Genomic DNA, 9,509 nt, shown 5'->3' with positions numbered 1-9,509 from the left:
GATCTCCTCCCTGTCCTCTCTCTTCAAAAACCTCTTCCTCTTGCCCTGCCCCAGCCCCAATGAGGTCCAAAGGCAGGCGCCTGCATTGGCCCTTTAAGGCGCAGGGTCTGCCTTGGGACCCCCTGGAGCTGCCAGGTAGGACTGGCTCCAGGGAACCTTGGCTTCCTTTGAGGGGTTTTTTGGGGGTGGGGTGGGATTTTTGCAGTCGTCACCTTCTCTCCTCTCCTCTCCTCTCCTCTCCCCACCCTGCCCCCTGCAGCGCAGAGCAATGCTTTTTGTGTTTCACATCTCCCCAGAAGGTAGTACTTTTGTTGTGATACGATCGTATTTCTAGAGCAGATATTCAAAGTACAAATTCTTGAACCTGAGAAGATGAGTAACGTTATTGTGATAGTTGGCTGGAATGTAATGACACATCCCCCTTCCATATGATTTTATGGTTTTTACATAAATTGGGGAAGGTGTTAATCCTTAGGGCCAATGCACACTGGACATTACTTCACAAATATCAATAGTAAATGTCTTTGTGTCATGGTCTCTTTCTGGTAAAGGTAAAGGTAAAGGGACCCGTGACCATTAGGTCCAGTCGTGACCGACTCTGGGGTTGCGGCGCTCATCTCGCTTTATTGGCCAAGGGAGCCGGCGTACAGCTTCCGGGTCATCAGGCCAGCATGACTAAGCCACTTCTGGTGAACCAGAGCAGTGCACGGAAACACCGTTTACCTTCCCGCAGGAGCGGTACCTATTTATCTACTTGTACTTTGATGTGCTTTTGAACTGCTAGGTGGGCAGGAGCCGGCACCAAGCAACGGAACTCCCGCCGGGCTCCCCAGGTTTGCAGAGAGCTGCCCGAGGCCCGAAGCCTGGGGCGCGCTGAGTAGCACTCCCCGGGTTTTGGGCTGCAGGCTGCTGTCCGCAAGCCTTGGGAGCCCGGCGGGAAGTCGTGCCGGGCTCCCAAGGCTTGCCGAGAGCTGCCCGAAGCCTGGGGCGCACTCCGCTGCGCTCCCCAGGTTTTGGGCTGCAGGCTGCTGTCCGCAAGCCTTGGGAGCCCAGCAGGAACTCCTGAGGGCTCCCAAGGCTTGCGGATAGCTTCCTGAAGCCTGGAGAGCGAGAGGGGTCAGTGCGCACCGACCCCTCTCGCTCTCCAGGCTTCAGTGAAAGCCTGCATTCGCCCCATAGGACACACACACATTTCCCCTTCATTTTTGGAGGGGGAAAAGTGCGTCCTATAGGGTGAAAAATACGGTAATTTGTATGTTATGTTACATAGTTTGTAGGTACATCATGTTTGTTTAATTTAGAGTATACATGGCTGACGAAGCCCGGTTGGGCGAAACAAGGTATTATCCCAGAATCCTTGTTGTGCCATACCTTCAAGTTTTCCATCTGATCTGATATCTACATACAATGCATGTTAGACTCCTCAAAGCAGCGATACATGGAACATCATAAAATAAGCATACCATATTGTGGTTATTGCCAATATGCCACTTTAGGAACCGAATGGACTTTATCCCCTGACCATTCATTGGACTTTAATTTCTCTTGATATGTTCTGTTTGCATGATGTGTTGGTCTATGGAATTACACTTTGTGAGATATTATATGTTGAATTGTGTTTGAAATAGAAGTTACATAGTCAAAAACAGCCTATTACGTTGTGTGTGTTGTAATCAGGATTGTATTTACGTAACCTAAGGTTTAGTAGTATGTTCCATTAGCTAGGCCATCATAAGTTTGGACAAGGAAACTCTTGAAAGTACAATAAGCTATAGTAGAGGGTCGGTTTGTGGTGCTCTTGTGTATGTTTGCATACGTCTCATTATCTGCATGCTTACTCATGAGTGAACTCCATTCTGTTTAATGAGGCTTTCCTCATGTGTTTTAGGCTTGCGCTAGTGAGTCATCCTTGTTTTTGGTGCTTGAGCAAGGGCTCGCTGTGTGCGGGCCTGGAGGATCAAGCTGACCCTTGAGATGTGCTCAGAGGGGAGGAGAGCAAGGGCTTGGCTCAGTCAGCTGGCTGGCTGGCTCTTCCTGGCCCTGTCACTCAGCCATCCCCCAGTCCTGATGCCTGGGCATATTTATAGCCATGACCTGTCCCCTCGACTCAGCTGCTGGCTCTCATCTGTGGTGGGCGGGAAGGGAGGGGCCCCCTTCTTAGCCTCTGCCCTCCTCCTCTCCGCTTTTCCTGTGCTTGGTAGGAACCTGTAGCTGCTCCTAGAGCCTGGGAGGCTCTTTGTGTAGAAACTGTACCCCTCCTGTCGCTGGCAGTGCTGAAAATAGAGAAGGTAGACAATCCCTGGGCTTGTTTGGTTGGGGAGGAAATTGGGGAGTGGGTTCTTGGGGAGTGATTGGGAAGGGGATTAATTGGGCAGGGGACTGCTTTGGGATACAAAATGTCTTTCTTTCAGTGTGCTGCTTGCTGGGTGTGAGGGGCTATTTTTAGCCAGGTATGAAGAAGGCCTGGAGGAACACGAGGGGCCATCAAATGGCTGGAGCTGATCCCTTCAGCATATGGCTGTGTGTGCGCACACCATAGGATCATATATGCTGAGCAAGACATGATTTAAGTGGGCAGGAATGTTCATTTATTGATTCTCTGAATTATCCATTCATCAGAAGTGAGTTGCCAGGCACTGATGAAACTAGGAGCATCCTGTTAGGTAGGGATGGAAAATTCGTTTTCTGAATATTGATTGTTTTTGCAAAGGTGGCATTGAGGCCCCTTCTGGAACCAGTGTGCCAGTGTGGTGTAGTTGCTTAGAGTGCCACCAGGGTTCAAATTGCCATGGAGCTCACTGGGTGACCTTGAAGGTCAGCCACACTGAACTCTCTCAGTCCTAACCTACCTCACAGGGTTGTTGTGGAGATTAAATGAGGAGTTCCTTGGGGGGGAAGAAGGATAGAAATGCAATAAATACATAATCTAGGAACTGACAAAGATGGAGAGAGCAAGATCTAAAGTGTGAAAATGAAAAAGAAAAAATCCTGATGCAAGTTTTAATCTGCTTTTAGTGTTAACATTGCTTTAACTTTTTGGAAGTCTTAAATTATTGTTGTTAATATTGTTCTTTTCATTGATATTTTTAAGTTGTCTTTTTTTGGAAACTGTTTTGAGGTTGTTGTTTTACAATCAAGCCATGTTTAAATTTTATGAAAATAAAATAAAAATAAAAATCCCAGAAGCCCAACTTGGTGGGATGAAGGAATGTTTCCTTTTAAAGAAATCAAACGGGGGGACTGTAATGGTGTTGTTTACTTACTCATTGATAGGAAATGCAGAAATTTAGGCTTTGAGCTCTGAAATGCTATAGAGACTGCTAGCAAAGCAGGGTGTATTTGTGCACCCCATTCATATATTCAGCATATCCATTGGTGCATGAGAATTTAATCATAGCAAGGCATGTCTGAATGAGTTTGAATCTGCTGATCGGGAGTGTCTGATTTTTGGTTTGCTGGATGCAAGTGCTGGAGAAAATCGGCATTGAACGACTGTGATCCTGACAGCTGAACATTGTGAGATCCAAATTCCTCATTCCTTTCCTTTCTCTCGCTTAACGCCACTCACACAGAGAGCTCTCAGCAGAGGGAAACGGCCGTGGATTTGTGTGGAGAAGGCCCTACCAGGAAATCCATGGTGTGAGGAAAACTAAGAATCTGAAAATTTGTAACCATTTTATGGAGAGAGCAAAAGAGGTCCCTTGTGCTTCAAACAGCTGCATAAGTCAGAAACTGAAAGGTGAAGCTATTCCTGGTATGGAGGTGCAGTGGTGGGAAAAGCTTCATCTAGGTGCATGCACCTGTATATATGTATGTATGTGAAAGGCAAGGGGGCAAAGAGGCCATGACCCTGAAGGAGGGAGCCAAGTGGGTAGGGGGGTGGCGGGTGAAGTCATCTCATGGGCATTGTGCTTTGAGTGGCGTATTTCATTTTAAGCACAGTATACAGTAATTACTGCATTGCAGGGGGTTGGAATAAATGAGAACATGAGACTCTAAATCTCACAGTTGTGGGTTGGAGCCCCATGTTGGGCAAAAGATTCCTGCATTGCAGGGGGTTGGACTAGATGACCCCTATGATTCCTTCCAACTCTACAACTCTGTGCTTCTACTTTTTCCGTAGTTGTCTCATTGCTCCTATTGAGACAGAAACTGGAGAGAATGTTAACAGCATTACATTGACTTAGAATAATAGAATTGTAGAGTTGGAAGGGACCCCAGGGTCACCTTACTAGGTGCAATGCAGGAATCTCAACTAAAGCATCCATGCCATCCAACCTCTGATTAAAAACCCCCAAGGAAGGAGAGTCCACAACCTCTCCTTCCTTGAGGGAGATCGTTCAGCTGTTGACCAGAAGGTCTTTCTGATGTTTACTCAGAATCTCCTCTCTTGTAACTTGAAGCCATTAGTTTGAGTCCTACCCTATGAGTCTCCTTCAAGAGATCCTACTCTGCTTTCCTTGTTTTTCAGAAAGGACCCACCGTGGTGTAGGGCATGTGGAGATGTGCTTTGCTCAGGGTTAGATAGAAAGCCCTTTAAAGCAGGAGTCGGAAGCCTTTTTTAGCCCAATGGGCACCTTCCAAAGGGCACCCTCCAAAGGGCTGCATGCCAGCAGTGGTGGTGGGGCCCATAGGAAAAAAGGGTGACTCCACTAGGTAACCACTCAAAAGCCAAAGGTTCCTAAACATAAACACCCTCCCCTATTTATTAATGTGATAAGAGGCAGTGTTGTGTAGTGGTTAGAGTATTGGACCAGGATCCAGGAGACCAGGGTTCAAATTCTCCCCCTTGACCATGAAGCTTACTGAGTGACCTTGGACCAGTCCTTGCTTCTCTCAGCCTAACCTACCTTGCATGGTTGTTATGAGGATAAAATGGGGAGGCGGGGAATGGTACAAGCCACCTAGGAGGAAAAAAGTGGGATATAAATGCAATAAATAAATATTATCCATGCAGGCACGATCAGAGCTCAAGGGGACATTCTGGCCAGCCAGAAGCAGGGGAGGGGATGGGCCTGAGGAAGGGCCAAGCCTGGGGAACAATCCTCCAGGCCTGAGCTTCCCCGTGCCTGCTTTTTGAGACAGCTTGGCTACTGGGAAAATGACTTGACCAAAATTTCAGAGAGTCTCTGGTGTTCAGGGTTAAGGCAAATAAATAATGGTCTTTCAAGTGTTGAAAGCATGTTGCCCTTCATAATCTTTAACAGCTTTAACATCTTTAACAGTATAAGTATTATGGGAGAGAGGCCATAGCTCAGTGCTAGAGCACCTGCTTTGCACACAGAAGCTCTCCAGTTCAATCCCTGACAGCTCCAGATGGGGCTGGGAATGTCCTCTGCCTGAAACCCTGGATTTCTATGGGTTTAAGGCAGGGATTTTCCCCGGATCCTACCTGGAGCTGGCAGAGATTGAACTGCAGTCCTTCCTTCTGCATGCAAAGCAGATGCTCTGCCGCTGAACGACTGCCCCATAGGAAAGAAGGATCTGCAAACCATGTCTTTCTTCACAGATTCCTGGTAAGGAAATACACTTTTGATTTGCTCCCTGGCTAGACTTTGATCAAACTGACTTGTAGGCAGCAATTCTCCATGGTTGTTAGTCACCCATCTGCAAGAAGACAGTCCAGGTTGCTTTCTGGAAAAGGTGCTTGAGCTGACTGCAGTTTCTATAGCTAGGAGTCCCTGGAATGATCAGATTTCTCCTGAAAGTCCATCCCTGTGGAATCCAGCCAGCCAGCCAGGGCATGTCCAGGTGGCTCCAATTTCAGGGTTTCAGGCGCTTCTGATCCTTCCTGGCAGATGTGCTGAGCTCTGCAGCCCTAGGTGATTTTTACACTGGGCCACACAGATTGGATCAACAAAGGGTGCAATGGTGGTAATGGGGGTAGACTGCTTGGGGTAAGTGGAGGCAAAATATGCTGGCTTTTCTGTGGTTGTGTGATGCTATAGCACTGAGTTTGGCAATGTGTGGAGCCACTGGATAGCACATGCTTTTCTTCTCCTTGGACATTTTGCCAAAGACGCAGGTATGACTAACTCAAATGCACGTCGGAGCTGCTGTTCTAGGTCTGTCTAGCTCAGCAACATGGCAATCAAGGACACTGGATTAATATCTTAAAGATAGTAAGCTGTGCTGGTTGGGACTTATAGCAGCTGTAGTCCAAAGCATCTGGCAAACAAAAGGCTGCTGTTGTTGACAATACTGAACCGGATGGGCATAAGACAGCTTCCTGCAAGAGACCTTTGGGGACAGAGGGATGGACAACAGACAAAACAAGTTGCAGGAACTGTGGTGATACTTACAGGAGCTGTAGAGAGAAGGAGGCAACTCCCAAGCCTTCTCTTAGGGCTGGCTGGTTTTAGGAGGAAAGATCAGATGCTTTGCTCTAGCCCTAATTCCATTGTTAGGTGACACTCTCAATCTGCAGATCCTTAGTCCCAAAGCAGGGGCTGCATGGATGAAGCTGTGAGTAAGGAACGTTCTACATTTGCCTGTCAAAGCAATGATGGCTGTTAGTGGTTTGAACACGTTTGGGTGGGGAGATCAAGTGAAAGAGGGGGTCTGGGTCCAAAAGAGGTGGAAATATAGATCTGACCCATGGGTGGGTAATTAACAAAAGAATCAGCTGGGTGTCTAGATTCAAAAATGGGGATTTGCACACTCTTCAGTGGGAGAGAGCCTCCAGATTTAAAAACACTCTCAGAGTTAACAGCAGCCGCATAGTGTGGAATATAGGTTGTTAAACCCTTTTGCATATCCCATTTAGTCTGCCTTAAGATGCTTGCCCCTCCTCTCTACTCCTCTAGCAATAAACAGACCATACACTGTTAAGTAAGTTTAAAATTCTTTTCTTACTAAATCCAAAGGTCTGGTTCATCCGTTATTCCATGCAGCAGCAAGGAGCACACAGATAGATTACTACTGGGTTTAAAATACAGCATAAAGTTTCAAACATGCAGTCTGAGCTTTGGAGCAAGTTCAGACATGCCCATCCTACTTGGTTACATGAGGAAAGGAAATAGAAGACACTTCACTTCCTCCCTTGTGGGGGTGAGGGGCCATGACCTAGCTGAGTCTAGGAACAGAACTCTGCTGTTAACCCCTTCATGCACTAACTAGCGCTCATGCATAGTTATGTTTGTCTGCAATCTCTCACAACTCTGAAATACGCTCTCTCTAGATTTGGGAAGGTCTGCTTCTGTTTATCATAGCAGGAGCCCAGCAGATCGGACTAGAGGCTCTCATCCTGTCCTCACAGGGACTAACCAGATCCCACTGGGAAAAAGGAAGCTGTGAGCACAACAGCATTCCCAGCACCTGTGATTTCCAGCAAGTGGGATTCAGAGACATGTTGCCCCTGTTTCTAGATGTAGTGCATAGCCATTGTGGCTAGTATGCATTGCCAGCTTTATCTTAATAAAAGCGAGCTGGGAAGGGCTGGGCGATGAGCTCTGCGGGGTGGTGAATGCTTCCCTCTGTGAGGGAGCCTTCTCAGACCCACTGAAAGAGGGGGAAATTAAACCGCTTCTTAAAAAACCATCTTTGGACCCGGCCAATATGCCCAACTATTGCCCAGTCTCAAATCTTCCATTCTTGGGCAAGGTGATTGAGTGGGTGGTTGCTGAACAACTCAAGGCACACCTGGAAGATGCAGACCATTTGGATCCCTTCCAATACGGATTCAGGCCTCATCATGGGACTGAAACTGCCTTGGTGGTGCTGGTTGATGATCTCTGGCAGGCTAGGGACAAAGGTGAAAGCTGTTTCCTAGTTCTGCTGGATTTCTCAGTGGCCTTTGATACAATTGACCATGACATCCTTCTAGAGGAGCTGGAAGCTGGGGGCACTGTTATACAGTGGTTCTGCTCCTTCCTCCTGGGCTGTGTCCAGAAAGTGGTTTTGGGGGATGAGTGTTTAGACCTCTGGACTCTCACTGGGGTGCTTCAGGGTTCTGTCCTTCCCCCCTTGCTTTTTAACATCTATATGAAGCCGCTGAGAGAGATCATCAGGGGGTTTGGGCTGGGTGTTCATCAGTATGCGGATGATACCCAGCTCTATCTCTCTTCTAAATCAGAACCAGTGAAGGTGATGAAGGTCCCGTGTGAGTGTCTGGAGGCAGTTGGAAGATGGATGGTGGCTAACAGATTGAGGTTAAATCCTGACAAGACAGAAGTACTGTTTTGGGGGGACAGGGGGTGGACAGGTTGGGGGGATTCCCTGGCTCTGAATGGGGTAACTGTGTCCCTGAAGGACCAGGTGCGCAGCCTGGAAATCATTTTGGACTCACAGCTGTCCATGGAGGCGCAGGTCAATTCTGTGTCCAGGGCAGCTGTCTATCTGTCTATCTGGTACACAGGCTGAGACCCTATCTGCCTGCGGACTGTCTCGCCAGAGTGGTGAATGCTCTAGTTATCTCTCACTTGGACTACTGCAATGCAGTCTCTTCTACCTTTGAATGTGACCTGGAAACTACAACTAATCCAGAATGTGGCAGCTAGACTGGTGACTGGGAGTGACTGCCGAGATCATATACCACCGGTCCTGAAATACCTTCATTGGCTCCCACTACGTTTCTGAGCACAATTCAAAGTGTTGGTAAAAGGTAAAGGTAAAGGACCCCTGACAGTTAAGTCCAGTCGTGAACGACTCTGGGGTTGCGGCTCATCTCGCTTTACTGGCTGAGGGAGCTGACGTTTGTCCACAGACAGTTTTTCCGGGTCATGTGGCCAGCATGACTAAGCCACTTCTGGCGAAACCAGAGCAGTGCACGGAAACGCTGTTTACCTTCCTGGTGCGGTACCTATTTATTTACTTGCACTTTGACATGCTTTCGAACTGCTAGGTGGGCAGGAGCAGGAACCGAGCAACGGGAGCTCACCCTGGCACAGGGATTCGAACCACTGACCTTCCAATCGGCAAGCCCTAGGCTTTGGTTTAGACCACAGCACGACCCACGTCCCATAAAGTGTTGGTGCTGACCTTTAAAGCCCTAAACAGGGCCTGCAAGACAGAGTTGTTCCGCCTGGCTTGGAGTCAATTTGATTCCCTCCCCCTCTTTCTTTTTTCCTTTCACCTCCTGTGATGAGGCTGCATTTTAACGTTTTAATGTTGTATTTTAATCTTGTTTTTAAGTTGTATTCATTCAACTTGTTTTTATTATTGGTTGTTAGCTGCCCTGAGCCCAGCCTTGGCTAGGGAAGGCGAGGTATAAATAAAATTTATTATTATTATTATTATTATTATTATTATTATTATTATTATTATTATTAAATGGCCTCAGCCCGGTATACTTGAAGGAGCATATCCCCCCCCCCCGTTGATTTGCCTGGACACTGAGGTCCAGCTCCAAGGGCCTTCTGGTGGTTCCCTCACTGCAATAAGTGAAGCTACAGGGAACCAGGCAGAGGGCCTTCTTGGAATGCCCTCCCAACAGTTGTCCTGTGGAATGCTCTCCCAACAGTTGTCAAGGAAATAAACAACTATCTGACTTTTAGAAGACATCTGAGGGC

The 9,509-nt window shown here is 47.6% G+C and overlaps 1 protein-coding gene across 3 annotated transcripts in view; it reads left to right on the top strand.

The window, feature by feature from the left end:
* Window positions 1-2,170: 2,170 nt before the first annotated feature.
* MYO18B (myosin XVIIIB) overlaps window positions 2,171-9,509 on the top strand; it is a 288,747-nt gene continuing 281,408 nt past the window's right edge. For all 3 annotated transcript variants that reach the window (XR_008327976.1, XM_053368460.1, XM_053368459.1), the window contains exon 1: window positions 2,171-2,288. The gene's annotated coding sequence lies outside the window, so the exon portion shown is untranslated. The remainder of the gene's footprint in view (window positions 2,289-9,509) is intronic.

The sequence above is a fragment of the Podarcis raffonei genome, chromosome 16 (genome assembly GCF_027172205.1).
Source record: "Podarcis raffonei isolate rPodRaf1 chromosome 16, rPodRaf1.pri, whole genome shotgun sequence".
Taxonomy (NCBI): Eukaryota; Metazoa; Chordata; class Lepidosauria; order Squamata; family Lacertidae; genus Podarcis; species Podarcis raffonei.
The sequence above is the reverse complement of the archived record's forward strand: the minus strand, read 5'-3'. Positions and strand labels throughout refer to the sequence as shown.